The following is a 19,513-nucleotide window of genomic DNA, read 5'->3' as shown; positions in this document are numbered from 1 at the left end:
GCTACTCGGGAGGCTGAGGCGGGAGAATGGTGTGAAGCTGGGAGGCGGAGCTTGCAGTGAGCCGAGATCACACCACTGCACTCCAGTCTGGGTGACAGAGCAAGACTCCGTCTCAAAACAAACAAACAACTTTCTCTCCTAATAATATTTTCAGGGGAGCCCTACTCTTCCATGTCAGGGCAGCAGCTACATTTGTATGTCAGGATCACAGGCTCTTTCAGAATCTATTGAGATCCTAGAGTCTAAAGAACATGAACAGGGACCCACAGGGCAAATCCAGGCTGCAGGTGTGTTTTGCTTGGCCTGTAGTGAGGACCCAAACAGTATTTTAAAAATGTTTAATTAGTTGCCAACATTTGAAAAAACAGGAGATTTCACGTTTTAAAAATCCAGGTTTCCAGTTTCTCTTGCAAAATCAGATAACATGGTAGCATCGGCCCAAACTCAAGCCAGGCAACAACTGGCTGGCGCAAAGTGCAGGCCCTCGGGGACGTGACACTACCTACCTGGCCCACCTCATTCTGTGTGCTCTGCCTGTGTGTCCCCAGATCTAGTCCCACCCTTCCCTTCAGTGATGGGAAAACGGAGGGACCCAGTTTCCCAGCCCTCAGGCCAGCACCCCTTCCTTTACACCCGTGGTTCTCAAACTTGAGACAGCATCAGAATCGCCTGGAGGACTTGCTGAAACACATTGCTGGGCCCACTCCCAGAGTTTCTGATTCAGTGGGTTTGCATTTCTAGTAAGCTCCCAGGGATGCCGATGCTGCTGGTCCAGGGCTGTACTTTCAGAGCTACTGTTTTGCATCAAACCACTTTTTTTTTTTTTTTTTTTTTTTTTTTTTTTTTTTTTTTAGACGAAGTTTCTCTCTTGTTTCCCAGGCTGGAGTGAAGTGGCACGATCTCCACTCACTGCAACCTCTGCCTCCCTGGTTCGAGACATTCTCCTGCCTCAGTTCCTGAGTAGCTGAGTTTACAGGCGCTCACCAGCTATGCCCGGCTAGTTTTTGTATTTTAGTAGAGACAGGGTTGCATCATATTGGTCAGGCTGGTCTCAAACTCCTGACCTCAAGTGATCCACCTGCCTTGGCCTCTCAAAGTGCTGGGATTACGGGCGTAAATCACTGCGCCCGGCCTAAACCACTTTAGATTTGAGAATCCTGGTTTTGGTCTCCTTGGTTCTGCCTCTCTTTCCCCATTGTCTTTGGTTTGCTTGCTGTTTTCTTCATCTTTGTTTCTTCTTAGCCATTCTTTTATCCCCGCCCTCGCTTTTCGAGGTTGCCTTTTTTCCAGAAGTCAGCTGCGGGGGTGTCTTGAGCCCCCACCCCCATAACCTGCCTTAGCAGTCCCTCAGTACCCCTTTCTGCGGCCCAGCCTCTCCCCCAGTCACCCCCTAGGGAAAAGCGTGCTCGGGAGCCCAGCTGCGCCCTTCTGCTGGGTCTTGCGGCCTCCGATGCTCCTGAGGGCAAATGCCCATCCCTCTGTCCAGCCCAGAACGACAGGGCTGGGACTGAGAGCCTCAACCCTCCTCCAGGGAAGCCTTGTGCCTGCCTGGGCCGCTGCGGGGTTCGGGTGCCAGCATCTTCGCGGATGTTGGCATCTTCGTAATCACAGCGGTCACGTCGCCGTCATTCAACCCTTTCTGTCATCAGGTGCCCAGCCACGCCCTGGGGGCGCCTGCAGCCCAGACGCCCGGCAGCCTCCCCAAGCCGCGGAGGATGACCGGACTGCGGCTCCCCGGGAAGATGAAGGCGACCACTGTCTTTATAGAGGAGTTGTCTTTTATCCTCCAGGGAACCAGAAATAGGCAGGTAGACCGGGCTTCGGCCCCTCCGCCTCCGCCTGGCCCTGTGCTCCCCGGGGCCCAGCGCCCCGAACACAACCCCACGGACTCCCGGCCTTTGATGTGGTCCCCAGCGGCCCGCAGCTCCAGCCACGTTTGGGCGGAATCCGGCTGCTCGCGGGCCCGGCCGCCCTGCCTGCCAATCCACAGCTGCCGCCTGCCCCCAGGCAGGCCCGATTACTGGTTTTGCACCTGGAAGGGGCCCCAACCCGGCTTTGGTGAGACTCTATCTCCCAGGTGGTGCAGGAGCGGCTGTGGTGTCTGGGGCAAGGGGAAGCCCCAGGTAAACTCTAACAACCGAGAAAGAGGCAGGCGAGAACTTTTTTCGGGGCAGGGAGAAGAGGCGGCAGAGGAGGGGAGGGGAGGGGAGATGAGTGCTGTTGCTGGGGACTTGGCGCCTTCTCACATGGCTTCCCAGGCCACCATCAATAGCAGGGGCAAAGCATGCATCTTGCCGCTCCACCTGTACCGAGTTTGGCCAAGTCACTGGCAGAGCTAGGCTTTGATGTTCTCCATTCTCCCCTGTGCCAGAAGGAAGGCACCCACTGCCTCTCGTGTTTTCACTTTGCCTCCTGCCTGCCAACCAAAGGTGAATGGGGAAGATTTTGGAGTCCGAATGCCAGGAGCCCCTGGTTGCCACTAGTTTCTTAGGCAGCTCTTCTACTCTGCCTGCTGCTGAGCACACAAGTCCAAGAGCACACTGACCTTCAGGAGAGCAAGGAAGCATGAATCCTACAAAAAGAAGTATAGGGAGAAGAGCAGATGGTGGACTGGGGCCTGGGGGCCTCCTGCTACAGAATTTACCTAATCCACCCAGATTTCATATAATAACAATTGCTGCTGTTTGAATGTTCACTGTTCCCCCAGACACTATGCTAAGGGCATGACTTGCCTTCTATCCTTGAATCCTAGCAGTCCTATAAGATTCCCATTGTACAGATGAGGACACTAAGGCTTAGAAAGGGTGAAGTACTTACCCATAGTAGATAAGGGTGGGAGGAAATTCAAACTCATGCTGACTGACCCTGGAGTTCACTGTTGAACCTTTTATTATCTGGCCTTCTAAAGAGTGGTCTGGCCTCAATGGACAGGTGGAATCAAGAGAAGGCCAGGGTTTCCAGGGAGGGAGAGGCTGGATGAGCTTCACTGGCCCTGAATAAAATAAAACGATTTTTTCCTTTTTAAGGAATAGAATAAGAGCACACTTAATGGCCAAATGTTCCAACATTTTCAGGCCCATCCTGATTTCCAAGAGTCCTGGTATGTTCATTAATCATGACAATATCTTGGACAAATTGGTTTCTGGGCCCCAAATTGCCACTTAGACTCCTCACAGTAGGAAGCAATATGAAACTTACCTGTTGGTCTGTGAGTCCCATCTTTTGACATAAAAATGGCAGTTTCTTGTCTCATAGGAGCTCTCCCTCTGTCAACAAAAGGTGGAGAAAGAACTGGTCCCATTTTCATTTCACCATAACTCAGAGGAATTTTTTATGATGATAAATTGAGGTTTCCTAAAAGCTGACAGCTTTTCTTTGTTTCTTTTTGGTTGTCCTGATTTCCCTGAAGTGATTTGCAAAAACATCCTGAGAATTAAAAGGGAGCTTACAGATTATATCATCCAACTCTTAATTTTATGGGTAAAGACAATGAAGCCAAGAAAAAAAGTGACCAGCCCAAGGTTGCAGTTAGACACTGGTCAAGGCAGAGCTAGAACCCGAGGGGTGGGGGCAGGACATCTCAGTCCTCGGGCCTCTGCACTGGGTGAAATGCAAAAGGTCCTTGTTATTGTTCCATGGGAAAAATGGGGTGAGACTGTGAGGCTGTGAGTGTGTTGATCTGAGGAACCCTAGTGGATAGGGAAGGCTGTGACAGCTAGAGAAAGGAGAGGAAACCTGGGAGAAGGAAGGGAAGCCAAAGAAACTCACTAGGCCACAGGGGCCACCAGAAGCCATGTATGCCACCAGCAGGTACCGACAGCAGCCACTCAGGACTCTCACAAGAATAGTCTCTATTGTACAGGGAGCTTGGCTCAGGTACAAGGCACTCCCTGTCAGCCCCACTTTAATCTGAAGATCCCTCCATTCTCAAAACCCTCACCCCAGGTTATGTCCTTCTGACTCCCAGTCCTCCTTTCATCCTTCTGTTTCAATGATGAGGCTGCCTGCAGCTTCCCCTTTGGACACTGGATAAGAGAAATTTCCTTTTTTTTCTTTTATTTTTAGTTGGCATCTAATCATTGTACATATTTACGGACTATAGAGTGATATTTTGATGCATGTATACAATGTGTGATGATCAAATTAGGGTACTTAGCACATCCATTACCTCAAACATTTATCACTTCTGTGTGCTGGGAGCAGGTAAAATCCTCTCTTCTAGCTTTCTGAAAATAAAAAATAAATTATTGATAACCTTATTCATCCTGCAGTGCCATGGAGAGCTAGAACTTATTCCTCCTGTCTAGCTGGAATTTTATATCCATTAACCAACCTCTCCCTCTCCCTCTTTCTCCCTACCAGCCTCTAACAACCACAATTTTAACTCTCTACTTTTATGAACTTTTTAAAAAGAGCTTCCACATGGCCAGGTGCGGTGGCTCACGCTTGTAATCCCAACACTTTGGGAGGCTGAGGCAGGTGGATCACGAGGTCAGGAGTTCGAGACCAGCCTGACCAACATGGTGAAACCCCGTCTCTACTAAAAATACAAAAATTAGCTGGGCGTGGTGGCGCGTGCCTGTAATCCCAGCTACTCAGGAGGCTGGGACAGGAGAATCGCTTGAATCCGGGAGGCAGAGGTTGCAATGAGCCAAGATCACGCCACTGCACCCCAGCCTGGGCAACAGGGCGAGACTCCATATCCAAAAAAAAAAAAGAGAGCTCCCACATATGAGGGAGAACATGCAGTATTTATCTTTCTCTGCCTTACCTGAACAAATATATTTTCTGAACTTTTATTTTAGGTTCACAGGTGCATGTGCAGGCTTGTTATATAGGTGAATTGCGTGTCATGGGAATTTAATGTACAGATTAAGGAAATACATTTCTACTGAAGCCCTGGTCACAGGCCTCTGGCTTCTACCCTCAAGTTTCTCTTATAGAGCCATGAACTTTCCTAGGGGTTGGGGGTGGTTAGCAGAATCTAGAAGGAAGGATGTCACTGATTACAAAGCAGAGAAGAAACTGATGTTGAGAGTAACCCACCATGTTCCATTCTCCACTTACAAGGAGAATTAGTGTTCACCATGATATGCCACAAAAACAAAACAAAATAAAAAGTGGCTCTTTCAAGATCAAAATGGAAGTTTCTCCAGAAATTATCCATTTTGATATTTTTGGTCAAGAATGAGTGATTTACATTTTTAACATCAAGAATGGTATGAGCTTTTAAAATGTTTATATAAAAAAAGGAACATAATATGTTTTAAAAGATTTAGAAACACAGATTTAGCTAGTCAGGTCCCTTAGGGTCACTGCATATGGCTTTTCCTTCCTCTAGCCTGTTCTTTCTACTCATTTGGAAACTTAGAATTATGCAACAGCAAAGAAATGATAAATGTTTGAAATGATGGATATGCTAATTACCTTGATCTGATCACTAGACATTATATATATCAAGACATCACTATATACAATATAAACATATACAATTAGTATGTGTCAATTAAGAAAACAATACACAATAAAAGACTTGTGTGTTGTTAAGATTGCCTAGATTATACTGCAGTGGCAAAAAGTCCAAAGTTTCAGCAACTTAAGAGAGAAATCAGAACACTTTTCTTAAAGGGCCAGATACTAAATATGTTCTGCTTTGCAGGCCGGTTTTGTTTTGTTTCCTTTTTCTTTTCTTTTCTCTTCTCTTCTCTTTTCTTTCTTTCCTTTCTTCCTTCCAGTTTTTCTTTTCTCCTTCCTTCCTTCCTTTCTTCTTTCTTTCTTTCTCTCTTTTTTTTTTTTCTTTTCAGACAGTCTCACTCTGTCACCCAGGCTGGAGTGCAGTGGCTCCATCTTGGCTCATTGCAACCTCTGCCTCACGGCCTCAAGCGATCCTCCCTCCTCAGCCTCCCGAGTAGCTGGGACTACCACCACATGCAGCTAATGTTTGAATTTTCTGTAGACATGAGGTTTCACCACGTTGCCCAGGCTGGTATCAAACTCCTGGGCTCAAGCTATCAGCCCACCTGCGCCCTCTAAAGTACTGGGATTACAGGTGTGAGCCACTGCATCAGTCCAAGCCAAACAGTTTTTGTAGCAACCACTTAACACCACCTTGGTAGTGTGAAAACAGACATTATGTAAATGAATAGTTGTGGCTGTGTTCCAATAAAACTTTATTTATAAATACCGCTAACCCTTGGGCAAAGTTTACCAACCCTTGGCTTAAAATAATAAAGGCCTATTTCATGCTTGTGCTCTATGTCCATCAGGGATTGGGTGATGGGTGATGGCTTTGTTCTACATTACCGTCATCCTTAAGCCAGGACCAGTTTGATGGAGGAGCCTCTATAGGGAACATTGCTAATCGCCTCAGCAGAAGGAGAGGAACCGGCAAAGTATGCACTGGTCTCGAAAGCTTCTGCCCAGATGTGACACACAGCTATTATTGCCCAAATCAAGTCACGTGGCCCCAACCATGTTCAACAGAGCAGGAAAGTACAATCTACCATGTGTTAAAAGAAGAGAGAACCAAACATCTGTAAACGGCTGTGGTGGTTACCACAGAATGCATAGTTGTGGGTTAACGAAAATCTCTACCTTGCCTGGAAAAATTCAGTCATTCCGCCTATATTCATTGAATGCCTGTAGTTTGCCAAGGACTGAAGGTACTGAGATACTTTACAGGTTGTACCTGCCAAAAAGATACAATCAGTGTTGTAAGAATGGATAGGGAAAAAGAAACCCATTTTTAAAAAATGGCTAAAAAAAAAAAGGAGGAAAACACATTTAAAAAGCAGTGGTGCCCCAAGATAAGAGAAATGTATATGATTGATTGCCAGATAGATAGATAGCAAAAAGACTGGAAAGAAGTTCACCAAAATATTGGCAGTGACTAGTTCCAGCAAACCGGCCAGTTAGGATTACTTCAGTTTTTTCTTTATGCTTTTTGGTATCCTCCAGTTTTTCTTCAATGATTAAACATTAATTTCATTATAAGATTTACTTTTATAAAAAGAAAAGGAGTTGCTCCAGTTTCCATCATGGTAGAGGAGCTTGCATCAGTCTAACCCTCCCAGAGACTACAATGGTAAACTCTGGACAAATTGCACTTATAATTTGAAGGCATGGAAAAATGGCCCAAAGCAAGCAGAAACTGGAAGGGATTTGACTAATGGAAAAAAGAGGAGCATATTGTATGAGATTCACATAATATGCTTTTTCCTTTACAGGACCCCAAGTCTGTGTGGCACAGAGTAACTACAATTCAAGGAGAACATCTTGGTCTTACTGGCTTGGGGTATCAGAGGACAGCATTCAGAGCTGCCAAAGTGTCTGGAAAGTGAGGGAAGGAACTTATCCCATAAATACAGGTGCCACAGCAAAGGGAGCCCCCAAAATCTGCATTTAAATTCTTGGTTAACCCTTGAACTGCACACGTATTGGGGAGACTCCAAGGAATCTAGCAGAAAGCAAAAACTGAAAGACTATCAGAACTGAAAGGAGATATCCCCAACTTCCACTCACTATAGACTAGAAAGTTTGGAGTTTCAATCCCACCAAATTAGAGAGGCTTGGTAAACACATGGGGCTTTCCACAGACCTACATAAGTGTAAAACTAAGCCCCCACAATTCAAGTTAATTATCTAGTAACTTAACCAACTGCTAGAATAAATATCAACATACCTCAGAGAAAAACAACAGAATCTAGAGTCTCTACAATGTCTCATCCACAATTTCTAGTATATAATAGAACATGTGTTAGACATGTGAAGACAAAAAGGAATATGTAACCCATAGCGAAAAAAAAAAATCAGGCAACAGAAACAGACTATGAGATGTCATAGTTGTTACAACTATGAGGTGACATAGTTGTTAGAGTTAGCAGACAAGGACTTTAAGGTAGATGTTTTAAAATATGTTCAAGGACTTACAGGAAAAGGTGATCACAGTGAGTAAACAGAAAGACAAACTCAGAGAAATGGAAATTATAAATAAGAACCAGGTGGACATTCTAGTCCTGAAAATTGTAACATCTGAAATAGCAAAAATTCACTGATTGGTTGGACTTAACAGCAGATTGGTGATGGGAGAATAAAAAGTAAATGAAACATTAAGATGAGTCAATAGAAATAATCCAATCTGAAAACAGACCAAAAAAAGACTTAAAAAATTGAAACAGTTTCAGTGATCTTTGGACAATATCTAGCAGCCCAACACATGTGTGATTTAGAGCCTCTGAAGGAAACAAGAGAGAATGAGGCAGAAAAAAAAAACTGGGTAAAAAATGGCTTTAAAAATCTCCAAATTTGGTTAAAAAAAAAATCAATTTTCAGACCCCCCAAAAATCAAAGTACATGGCTGGGCATGGCAGCTCACACCTATAATCCCAGCACTTTGGGAGGCTGAGGTGGGTGGATCTCCTGACGTCAGGAGTCTGAGACCAGCCTGGCCAATATGGCAAAACCCTGTCTCAACTAAAAATACAAAATTAGCCAGGTGTGGTGGTGGGAGCCTGTAATCCCAGGTACTCAGAAGACAGAGGCAGGAGACTAGCTTGAACCCAGGAGGCGGAGGTTGTAGTGAGTCAAGGTTGCACTGAGAGGCGAAGCCAGCTGGACTTCTTGGGTCGAGTGGAGACTCAGAGAACTTTTCTGTCTTACAAGAGAATTCACTCTGTAGCTAAGATTGTAAAATGCACCAATCAGCACTCTGTAGATAGCAAGAGAATTGTAAAATGCATCAATCAGTGCTCTGTAAAATGCACCAATCAGTGCTCTGTAAAATGTACCAATCAGCGCTCTGTAAACGCACCAATCAACAGGAGTCTAAAAGTAGCCAATCGCGGGGAGGATTGAAAAAAGGGCATTCTGATAGGACACAAACGGAACATGGGAGGGGACAAATAAGGGAATAAAAGCTGGCCACCCCAGCTAGCAGCAGCGACTGGCTCAGGTCCCCTTCCCTGCTGTGAAGGTGTGTTCTTTCTGTCTTCACAATAAATCTTGCTGCTGCTCACTCTTTGGGTCTGTGCCACCTTTAAGAGCTGTAACACTCACCCTGAAGATCGGTGGCTTCATTCTTGAAGTCAGTGAGACCAGGAACCCACTGGCAGGAACCAACTCCGGACACAGCACCACTGCACTCCAGCCTGGGCGACAGAGCAAGACTTGGTAAATAAATAAAACAAAAGCAAAAATACACGCGCACACACAACAACAAAAATGTTTCAAAGAACATCTTGAAATCAGCCATACAGGAGAAAAACACACCAAACAATGATATAATTGATAATGATCTTCTCATAAGGAAAAACAGGCTTTAAAACAATGGAATGGGATCCAAAGATCTAAGAGTGAGAGAGAGAATAAAACTTCTGCAAACATTTTTTTTTTATACCAATGAAAATACCATTTTAAAATGAGGGTCAAGTAATGCCATTTTCAGATAAATGAAAGATGAATTTGTTACCAGCAGAGCTACATTAAGAGAAATGATAAAGAAGTTCTTTTGGCCAAAGGAAACTGACATCATATGAATTTCAGACACAGAAGAAAAAATAACATAGGAAACGTTAAAATATGTGGGTAAGTACAAAAGACTGCATCTTTCCTTGGTTTCTTTGAAATGAATACTTTTGTGAAAAACATAATATTGAATTATAAGATTTCAAATATGGAAATTAAAATATATGGCAGAAGTTGCACAAAGGATAAGGGATGATAGATAAAATTTACTGTTACAAAACTTTTAACATTTTTCTCATGAATTCGTACAATATTAATGATCAGTAGACTATGTTAAAGATGGATATGGTACTGCCTAAAACAACCACTAAAAGCAATCCAACAAGTATAGTTAAAAAGCCAGCGGAATTAAAATGAAACACTAAAAAAGAAATGTGATTAACTAAAAAGAAGGTAGGAAAGAAGGAACAGAAAAACAACAACGACAAAAAAAAAAAAAAAACAGAAGAAATTAATAGAAGATAAACAGCAAAATGACATACTTAAAAACCTAACAATATCTATATTAGATTATGGGTAGACTAGGCTGGGCATGGTAGCTCAACGCCTGCAATCCCAGCACTTTGGGAGGTTGAGGCGGGTGGATCACCTGAGGTCAGGAGTTCGAGACCAGTCTGGCCAACATGGTGAAACCCTGTCTCTACTAAAAATACAAAAAATTAGCCAGGCGTGGCAGCGGGTGCCTGTAATCCCAGCTACTCAGGAAGCTTGAGGTAGGAGAATCACTTGAACCTGGGAAGTGGAGGCTGCAGTGAGCCGAGATAGTGGCATTGCACTCCAGCCTGGGCAACAAGAGCAAAACTCCATCTCAAAAAAAAAAAAAACAGAGAAAAAAATACAGATAGACTAAACTTACCAATTTAAATCCAGAGGTTGTCAGAATGGTTAAAAAAACCAGTCTCAACTATATACCAACTAAAAGTAATACACTTAAAATGTAAAAACACGGGTAGCTTTCAAGTAAAAGAATGAGGAATATATACCATATATTCAGTAAGCATATAAAAACTGGTATGATTATGTTAATACTAGAAAATTAGACTTCAAGACAAAACTTCAATATTAGCAAGAATAAAGGACATTTAATACTGATAAAGGGGTCAATTCATCAAGAAGACAAAACAATCTTAAATGTATGTGCATCTAATAATAGAGTTAAAGAAATAAAAACTGATAGAACTAAAAGGATAAATTGATAAATGTATAATCAGAGGTCAAGATTTTAACACCAACTCTCAGCCATCAACAGAATAACTAGGCAATAAATTAGTCAAGATAAAGATTTGAACATTATCAATTAACTTGTCCCAATTGTCATTTATATAACACTCTATCCAACTATAACAGAATCACATTATTTTCAAGTGCATGTGGAATTCACCAACATAGAGCATGTACTAGGCCATTAAATAGGTTTCCATACATTTTTTAAATGGAAATATTACAGAATATATCTGTGACCACATGGAATTAAATTAGAAATCAATAACAATAAAACATAGAAAAACCAAAGTATGTGGAACTTAAACAATACGTTTTCATTTATTTACTTAATTATTTAAATTTTTTTTAAATTTTAGATTCAGAGGCTACATGTGTATGTTGGTTGAATGGATATATTGTATACTGATGGGGATTGGGCTTCTAGTGTACCCATTACCCAAATAGTGAACATTGTACTGGATAAGTAATTTTTCTTTTTTTTTTTTTTTTTTTGAGACGGAGTCTCACTCTGTTGCCCAGGCTGGAGTGCAGTGGCGCAATCTCGGCTCACTGCAAGCTCCACCTCCTGGGTTCATGCCATTCTCCTGCCTCAGCCTCTCTAGTAGCTGAGACTACAGGCACCTGCCACCATGCCTGGCTAATTTTTTGTATTTTTAGTAGAGACAGGGTTTCTCCGTGTTAGCCAGGATGGTCTTGATCTCCTGACCTCATGATCCGCCCGCCTCGGCCTCCCAAAGTGCTGGGATTACAGGAGTGAGCCACTACACCCGGCAAGGATAAGTAATTTTTCAACCCTTGCTTCCCTCCTAGCCTCCCCTCCCTTAAAGTCCCCAGTGTCTATTATTTCCATCTTTAGGTCCATAAACAATACATCTTTAAAACAATCTATGGATTAAGGAAGAAATCACAGAAAATCTAGAAAATATTATGAAGCAAGTGAAAATATAATCACAAATATCAAAATTTTTTGGATTTACCTAAAGGAGTGCAATTTAAAAACAATTATCTAAGTTTGAGCTTTAAGAAACCAGATAAAGAGAGAAATTAAACCCAAAGTAAGCAGAAAGAAGGAAATGTTTTAAAAGCAGAAATAATTGAAATACAAAAGACAATAAAGAAAATTAATAAAGCCAAAGTTTAGTTCTTTGAAAATATTAATAAAGTTGATAAATCCTACTAAGTTTGCTTTCAACCGTTTATAATAGCAAAAAATATAATAATCAGCGTGGCTAACATGGTGAAACCTTGTCTGTATTAAAAAGACAAAAAAAATTGCCAGACCTGGTGGTGGATACCTGTAATCCCAGCTACTCGGGAGGCTAAGGCAGGAGAATTGCTTGAACCCCAGAGGCAGAGGTTGCAATGAGCCAAGATCATGCCACTGCACTCCAGCCTGGGTGACAGAGTGAAACTCCGTCTCAAATAAATAAATATATGTGTGTGTGTGTGTGTATATATATATATATATATATGTGTGTGTGTATATATATATACACACACACACACATTTGAAACATTAATAAGAGATTAAGTAATAATTCATAGCCCATCCATAGGACGGAATACCATATAACTGGGAAAAAGTATAGTGTCAATGGATACTTGATGGTATTGAAAAATGGTTATGTTTTGTGTAAATCAAGGTATGATTACAAAACAGTATCTGATGCTTACTCTCAATCTTAGACAAATATTCATTTAAAAAACATTAGAAGGACATAGGCTGTTTATTAATAATAAACTTTGCATGGTAATGTTATGTGATTTTAATTTGGGAGAGGTTATATATATATTCTAGATTTCTACAATTAATATGCATTATTTTATAATTAGAAAAACAATATGTGTTATTAAAAATGATTTTTTGATATTGGATACTCAAAGTCTATGTTAGTGTACTGTGTTTAATCAAACATGTGTATTCCCAAAATTTTGTGAATATTTTTTGTAAATCAAACTCTGTTTTCTCTAGCTCACCATATGCTACTATGTAAAGATACAATCTAAGGCCTTTTATAGTGTGAATAATCTTTTGTAATCTATCCATAGTTTATTTGATTCAAAAGTTAAGATTTTCAAAATGGAGCTGTATTCTGTATTTTGCGTGTCCTTGCTGGTTCAAGTATGCCTTCCATCCAATGTCTGAGCCAGATTTTTGGTGTCTGAGTGAATGGTATTCTGATGAAAGAGGGGATGAAAGAACTTGGAATCCTGTGGATAGAACCTCACTGAGGCCAGTGCAGAAAATCAGGTGTGCCAGTTCTTCAGCCATGTGACTTGTATTGCTTTCTTCTTATTACCTTGGCTTTAACATCCTGGAGACCCCACCTTCTCCTGGACACTCTTACCATGGGCTATTACAGTTTCATTAGGGGAGGGGTGTATCCAGGGAAGAAAATGTCTTTTAAAAGATGTGTTAGTAGGGTGATAATAAAAAAAAAAAGGTTTGAGATACACTGTTTTAAGATGTCATAAAGAAGCTTAAGAAAACTAGTGGAAGAAACCAGGGATGCCTTGACAGAGGATGTACAATTTGAAAAGGGACTTGACACTGAAAAGGACTTTGGTTGTTGGAGATTAGGGGAGGAGAGGTCTCTAGGTGCAGGGAATGGGTGAATGGGATTATGGAGGTAGGAAAAGGGCTATCCTCCAGCTAAAAGAGCAAATATTCCACTCCCAATGGAGCAGAGGCCCAAAGCAGGGAGTCCTAGAAGCTTCTACAGGAAGTACAGACTATTTCCTATGCATGTAAAATATCTCCTGAACTAGAACTGCTCTTCTAGGTCTTTTGCTTCTTTCTAGCTTCACCTCCCTGGGAGTCCTATTTGTAGCCAGAATATGAGCAAACTGAATTAGGAACATTTTGGCTTTGACCATGCCTTTGTAATCAGCACTTCCTCCCCCTCGCTCTCCGGGGTCGTGCTCATTTTCCCCCGGCTGCTCAGGGTCTGTGCAAGAACACACCTTGGTGATCATGGTGTCATTTCTACGGGCTGTGTATCATTGTTACTCATATGTGGGACTTTTGCTATATGTATTCTCCATGCAAAGGGGAGCTCCCACTTGGGAGAGGAGGCTAGAGTGGGGTTGGGGCTGAGAAACTGGGCTGAGACAGGTTTGTGCACTCACTGGGATCTGGCTGATGTCAATAGTCTCTGCTATGCAAATGAGCAAAAAACAAAACAAAAAAAAACAACAAAAACCAACTGTCTTGTCTAGACCAGAAACCAGAACTCAGTGGGAGGTCGCTAAAGGGTGTGATGCAGCTGGAAACAGAAAAATTCATTTCATTTGGCCTTAAACAGAACAGGATATTCATCAGACTAGCTTCAGGGAGGTAGGCAACAGCACAGAGCCCAGGGGCCAAAAAGTTGCTAAGAGAGAGACCAAGACCAAGAGCTGCTCACAGCCTCTGTCAGGCAAATGAGGGCTGGGAATTGGAGATTGAGCATCAGGAGAAAACGTGTACTTTGCACATTGATTTTTAGTGATGCTTTCTGTTTCATTTATTTCCTTTTGGAAATAGTTGAACCTTAATTGGCCTGGGAATCAGACTGTTCTTTCCTAGTCCGTTCAGCTTCCCACTCTCAGAGAGGACTTTTCTACATGTTGTCTCTGCAAAGCTCCTTGCTCTGCCTTAATCTTCCTGCTGAGGAAACTGGTGCAAACAGAAGAGAAGGTCCACAGACTCCCACCATAGCCACCCGCTCCCAGCAGCAGCCTCCATGTCCTCTGCTCACCTACTCGCTGCCATTCTTTTTCCTGTCAAAAGCCAATCTGGGGGGCAGAGGGGAGGGTGGCATGCACCTGTAGTCCCAGCAACTTGGGAGACTGAAGCAGGAGGATCGCTTGAGCCCAGGAGTTCGAGGTCACAGTGAGCAAGAACCCATCTCTTTACATAAATAAATAAATGGAAAAAAAGAAGAAAACAAAAAGGTGATTCTAATTGTGCACTAGGCCTTGTCCTGTGACTCAAGGACATCCTCAGCTGGTCTCTGCTCATTCTAAACACCAGTTTCTCACCTGCTCTGTGTCACTCCCATCAGCTTACAAACATATTATTTCTCCCATTTTTTAAATTTTTTTATATTTGCAAACTGAAAGTGTTATATAATATTTCTCCCATTTTGAACAACAGTAACAACAAATATCTCTTAACAGCCATCACAATTCTTTGTTCCTCTTTGTCTTCAAAAGAATTACCCCAAACTTCCTAATTGCGGTGGCCGCGTCCCTGTCTTCATCCTAATTGACCTGTCAGTAACAGATGACCCTGGCTCTGGCTCCTCCTCTTTTGCTTCCAGGATCTACATTCACTTCATTTTCCTCTCTCTCTTTCCTTTTTTTTTTAAAAAAAAAAAAAAAAAGAGAGAGAGAGAGAGAAGGTCTTTCTTTGTTGCTCAAGCTGGAGTGCAGTGGTACAGTCATAATTCATTGTAGCCTGAAACTCCTGGCTCAAGGGATTGATCCTTCTGCCTCGGCCTAGCCAAGCACTGGGATTACAGGCATGAGCCACTGCACTAAACTTCCTTTTCCCCCTCTCTCACTGGCTGCCCCTCAGTCCCCTGAGCTGCTCCCTCTGCTCTACCCTTCAATGAAGGAAGGCATATTCATTTTCTGTTGCTGCTGTACAAGTTACCACAAACTTGGTGTCTTAAACAATACAAATTTATTATCTTACAGTTCTGGAGGTCAGAAGTCCAATATGGGTCTCCCTGGGCTAAAAAGGTGTCCGCAGGGCTGTGTTACTTTCTGGAGGCTCTAGGGAAGAATCTATATCTTTGCTGTTTCCAGCTCCTGGAGGCTGTCTGCATTCCTTGGCTCTTGGTTCCCTTACCCCATCTTCAAAGCCAGCAATGTTACATCTCTGACTCTTCTTCCACTGTTACAGATTTCTCTGACCATTGCAGGGAAAGGGTCTCCACTTTTAAGAACCCACATGATTAGATTGGGTTCATCTGGAAAATCCAGGATAATCTCCTCATCCAAAAGTCCTTAACCTTCATCACATCTGCAAAGTCCCTTTTGCCATTTATGATAACATAGTAACAGGTTCAGGAGCTTGGACATCTTTGGGCGCTGTTATTCTGCCTCTGCAGGCATTGTTCTTCTTCTTCTATCTACTCTCACTGTCTGATGATCTAATCCAGGCTCATGGATAACACTAGTCAGTGACTCCCAAATCTCTCCAAGCTCTTCCTCTCTCCAAAACTAAATTTCTTTACTCCACTGATGATGAGATATCTCCAATCAGCTGCCTACTAAGTCACAAACTCAATCTGTACAAAACCAAATGCCTGATCTTCCCCCCAAATATGCTTCTTCCCTAGACTTTGCCATCTCTGTTGATGGTAGACCTTCAGTTGCCTAGTCCAACAATCTTGGAACTATCTTTGACTCCTCTTTTTTTCTCCCATACACGGCATTCATTCCATGTATCAGAAAATCTTGTCTTTACCTTAGAAATATATACCAGATTGCTTCAAAATAATTCAGCATTTGTTGGGGTAGGGAGAAGGTGAGGGGAGAAGGCATTTAAATGAAACAGGTTTGCTCATGCTCTGGTAATGGTTGAAGCACAGTGATGGGTACATGGAGGCTTATTGTATTATACTATTATTGGTACTTTGTGCATGTCTGAAATTTTCCATAATACAATGTTTTTAGTTGCATTTGCCATTGAACTCAGCAATCCCATTCCTTTAGAATCTATCCCATATTAGCCCAGGCGCGGTGGCTCACACCTGTAATCCCAGCACTTTGGGAGGCTGAGGTGGGTGGATCATGAGATCAGGAGTTCAAGACCAGCCTGGCCAAGATGGTGAAACCCCGTCTCTACTGAAAATACAAAAAAAAAAAAAAAATTAGCCTGGCGCAGTGGCAGGCGCCTGTAATCCCAGCTACTCAGGAGGCTGAGGCAGGAGAATTGCTTGAACTCGGAGGGTCTAGGTTGCAGTGAGCTGAGATCATGCCACTGCACTCCAGCCTGGGCAACAGAGTGAGACTCCATCTCAAAAAAAAAAAAAAAAAAAGAATCTATCCATATTAGTAAAAGCAGTAGTGCATACTAACACATATATATTGGCTGGGCATGCTAGCTCATGCCTGTAATCCTAACACTTTGGCAGGCCAAGGTGGGAGGATCGCTTGAGCTCAGGAGTTCAAAACCAGCCCAGTCAACATAACGAAACCTAGTCTCTTAAAAAAACAATGAATAACAGAATTAAAAATACATATACATGGATCTTTACTTTAGCATTGTTTTCAGAGGCACAAATAGTGAAAATGAAGTGAAGAGATAACAATGTGGATACAAAGGGATACCTCCTTTTATTGCACTTTGCCTTATTGTACCTCACAGATACTGCATCTTTTACAACTAATTGAAGGTTGTGACAACCCTGTGTTGAGCAAGGCTATTGGCACCATTTTTCCAACAGCATGTGCTCACTTTTTGCCTTTGTGTCACATTTTGAGAATTCTCACAATATTTCAAACTTTATTATTATTATTATAGCTGTTATTGTGATTTGTCATCAGTGATCTTTGATATTACTGTTGGAATCATTTTGAACACCACAACCACACCTGTATAAGACAGTGAACTTATTTAATAAATGTGTTTCTGACTGCCCCACCGACCAGCCATTCCCCTCTCTCTCTCCCTCTCCTCAGACCTTCCTGTTCCCTAAGACACAACAATATTGAAATTAGGCCAGTTAATAACCTACAATGGTCTGTAAACATTCAAGTGAAAGAAAGAGTCACAAGTCTCTCACTTTAAACCAAAAGCTAGAAATGATTAAGCTTAGTGAGCAAGGCATACCTAAAGCTGAGACAGGCTGAAAGCTAGCCAAGTTGTGGATGCAAAGAAATAGTTCTTGAAGGAAATTAAAAGTGCTACTTCAATGAGCACATTAATTATAAGAAAGCGAAACAGCCTTATTGCTGATAGGGAGAGAGTTTGAGTGGTCTGGATAAATGATCAAACCAGCCACAACATTCCCTTAAGCCAAAGCCTAATCCAGAGCAAGGCCTTAACTCTGTTCAATTCTGTGAAGGCTGAGGGAGGTGAGGAAGCTGTGGCAGAAAAGTGAGAAACTGCTAGAGGTTGATTAATGAGGTTTAAAGAAAGAAGCCATCTCCATAACATAAAAATGCGAGGTGAAGTAGCAAGTGCTGATGTAGAAGCTGAAGCAAGTTAGCAAAAAATCTAGCTAAGATCATTGATGAAGGTGACTACGCTAAACAACAGGTTTTCAGTGTAGACAAAACAGCCTTCTATTGGAAGAAGACGCCACCTAGGACTTTCATAGCTAGAGAGGAGAAGCCAATATGTGTCAGCTTCAAAGGACAGGCTGACTCTCTTCTTAGGGGCTAATGCAGCTGATGACTTTAAGTTGAAGCCAATGCTCATCTGCCATTCCAAAATTCCTAGAACTAAATCTACTCTGTCTGTGCTCTATAAATGGAGCAACAATGCCTGGATGACAGCACACCTGTTTACAGCATGATTTACTGAATATTTTAAGCCCACTTTTGAAAACTACTGCTCAGGAAAAAAAAAAAAAGATTTCTCTCAAAATATAATTGTTCATTGACCATGCACCTAAACACCCAAGAGCTCTGATGGAGATGTAAAAGGAAATTAACATTATTTTCATGCCTGCTGACAAAACATCCATTCTGTAGTCCCTGAAGTAAGGGGCAATTTTGACTTTCAGGTCTTATTTTTTAAGAAATAAATTTCATATGATTGTAGTTGCCATAGGTAGTGATTCCTCTGGGCAAAGTAAATTGAAAAGCTTCTGGAAAGGATTCACCATTCTAAATGCCATTAAGAATATTTGTGATTCAGGGAGGAGGTCAAAATATCAACATACATATGAGTTTGGAAGAAGTTGATTCCAATTCTCATGAATGACTTTGAGGAGTTCAAGACATTGGTGGAGGAAGTAACTGCAGATGTGGTGGAAATAGCAAGAGGACTAGAATTAGAAATGGAGCCTAAGGATGTGACTGAATTGCTGCAATCTCATGATCAAACTTGAACAGTCAAGGAGTTGCTTCTTATGGATGAGCAAAGAACATGGTTTCTTGAGATGGGACCTACTCCTGGTGAAGATGCTGTGAACATTGTTGAAATGACAACAACACATTTAAGATACCACATAAACTTAGTTGATAAATTAGGGGCAGAGTTTGACAGGACTGACTCCAATTTTGAAAGAAGTTCTACTGTGGGTAAAAATGCTATCAGATAGCATCGCATGCTACAGAGAAATCGTTTGTGAAAGAAAGACCCAATGGATGCAGCAAACTTCATTGTGGTCTTATTTTAAGAAACTGCAGGCCACACACACTGGCTTACACCTATAATCCTAGCACTTTGGGAGTCCAAGGTGGGCAGATTGCTTGAGCTCCAGAGTTCAAGAGCAGCCTGGGCAACATAGTAAAACCCTGTCTTTACAAAAAAATACAAAAATTAGCCGGGCGTGGTGGTGTGCAACAATAGACCCAGCTATTCAGGGTGCTGAAGTGGGAGGATTGCTTGAACCCAGGAGACAGAGGTTGCAATGAGCCAAGATTGTGCTACTGCACTCCAGCCTGGGCAACAAAGTGAGACCCTGTCTCAGAAAAAAACAAAAACAAAAACAAAAAACTGCTATCTGACGAGCTTTGGCCCACTGTAGTAATCTACAAATTCACCAAATAGAAAGAAGAAAGAAAGGAAGGAAGGAAGGAAGGAAGGAAGGAAGGAAGGAAG

The sequence above is a fragment of the Pongo abelii genome, chromosome 12, assembly GCF_028885655.2.
Source record: "Pongo abelii isolate AG06213 chromosome 12, NHGRI_mPonAbe1-v2.0_pri, whole genome shotgun sequence".
Taxonomy (NCBI): Eukaryota; Metazoa; Chordata; class Mammalia; order Primates; family Hominidae; genus Pongo; species Pongo abelii.
The sequence above is the reverse complement of the archived record's forward strand: the minus strand, read 5'-3'. Positions refer to the sequence as shown.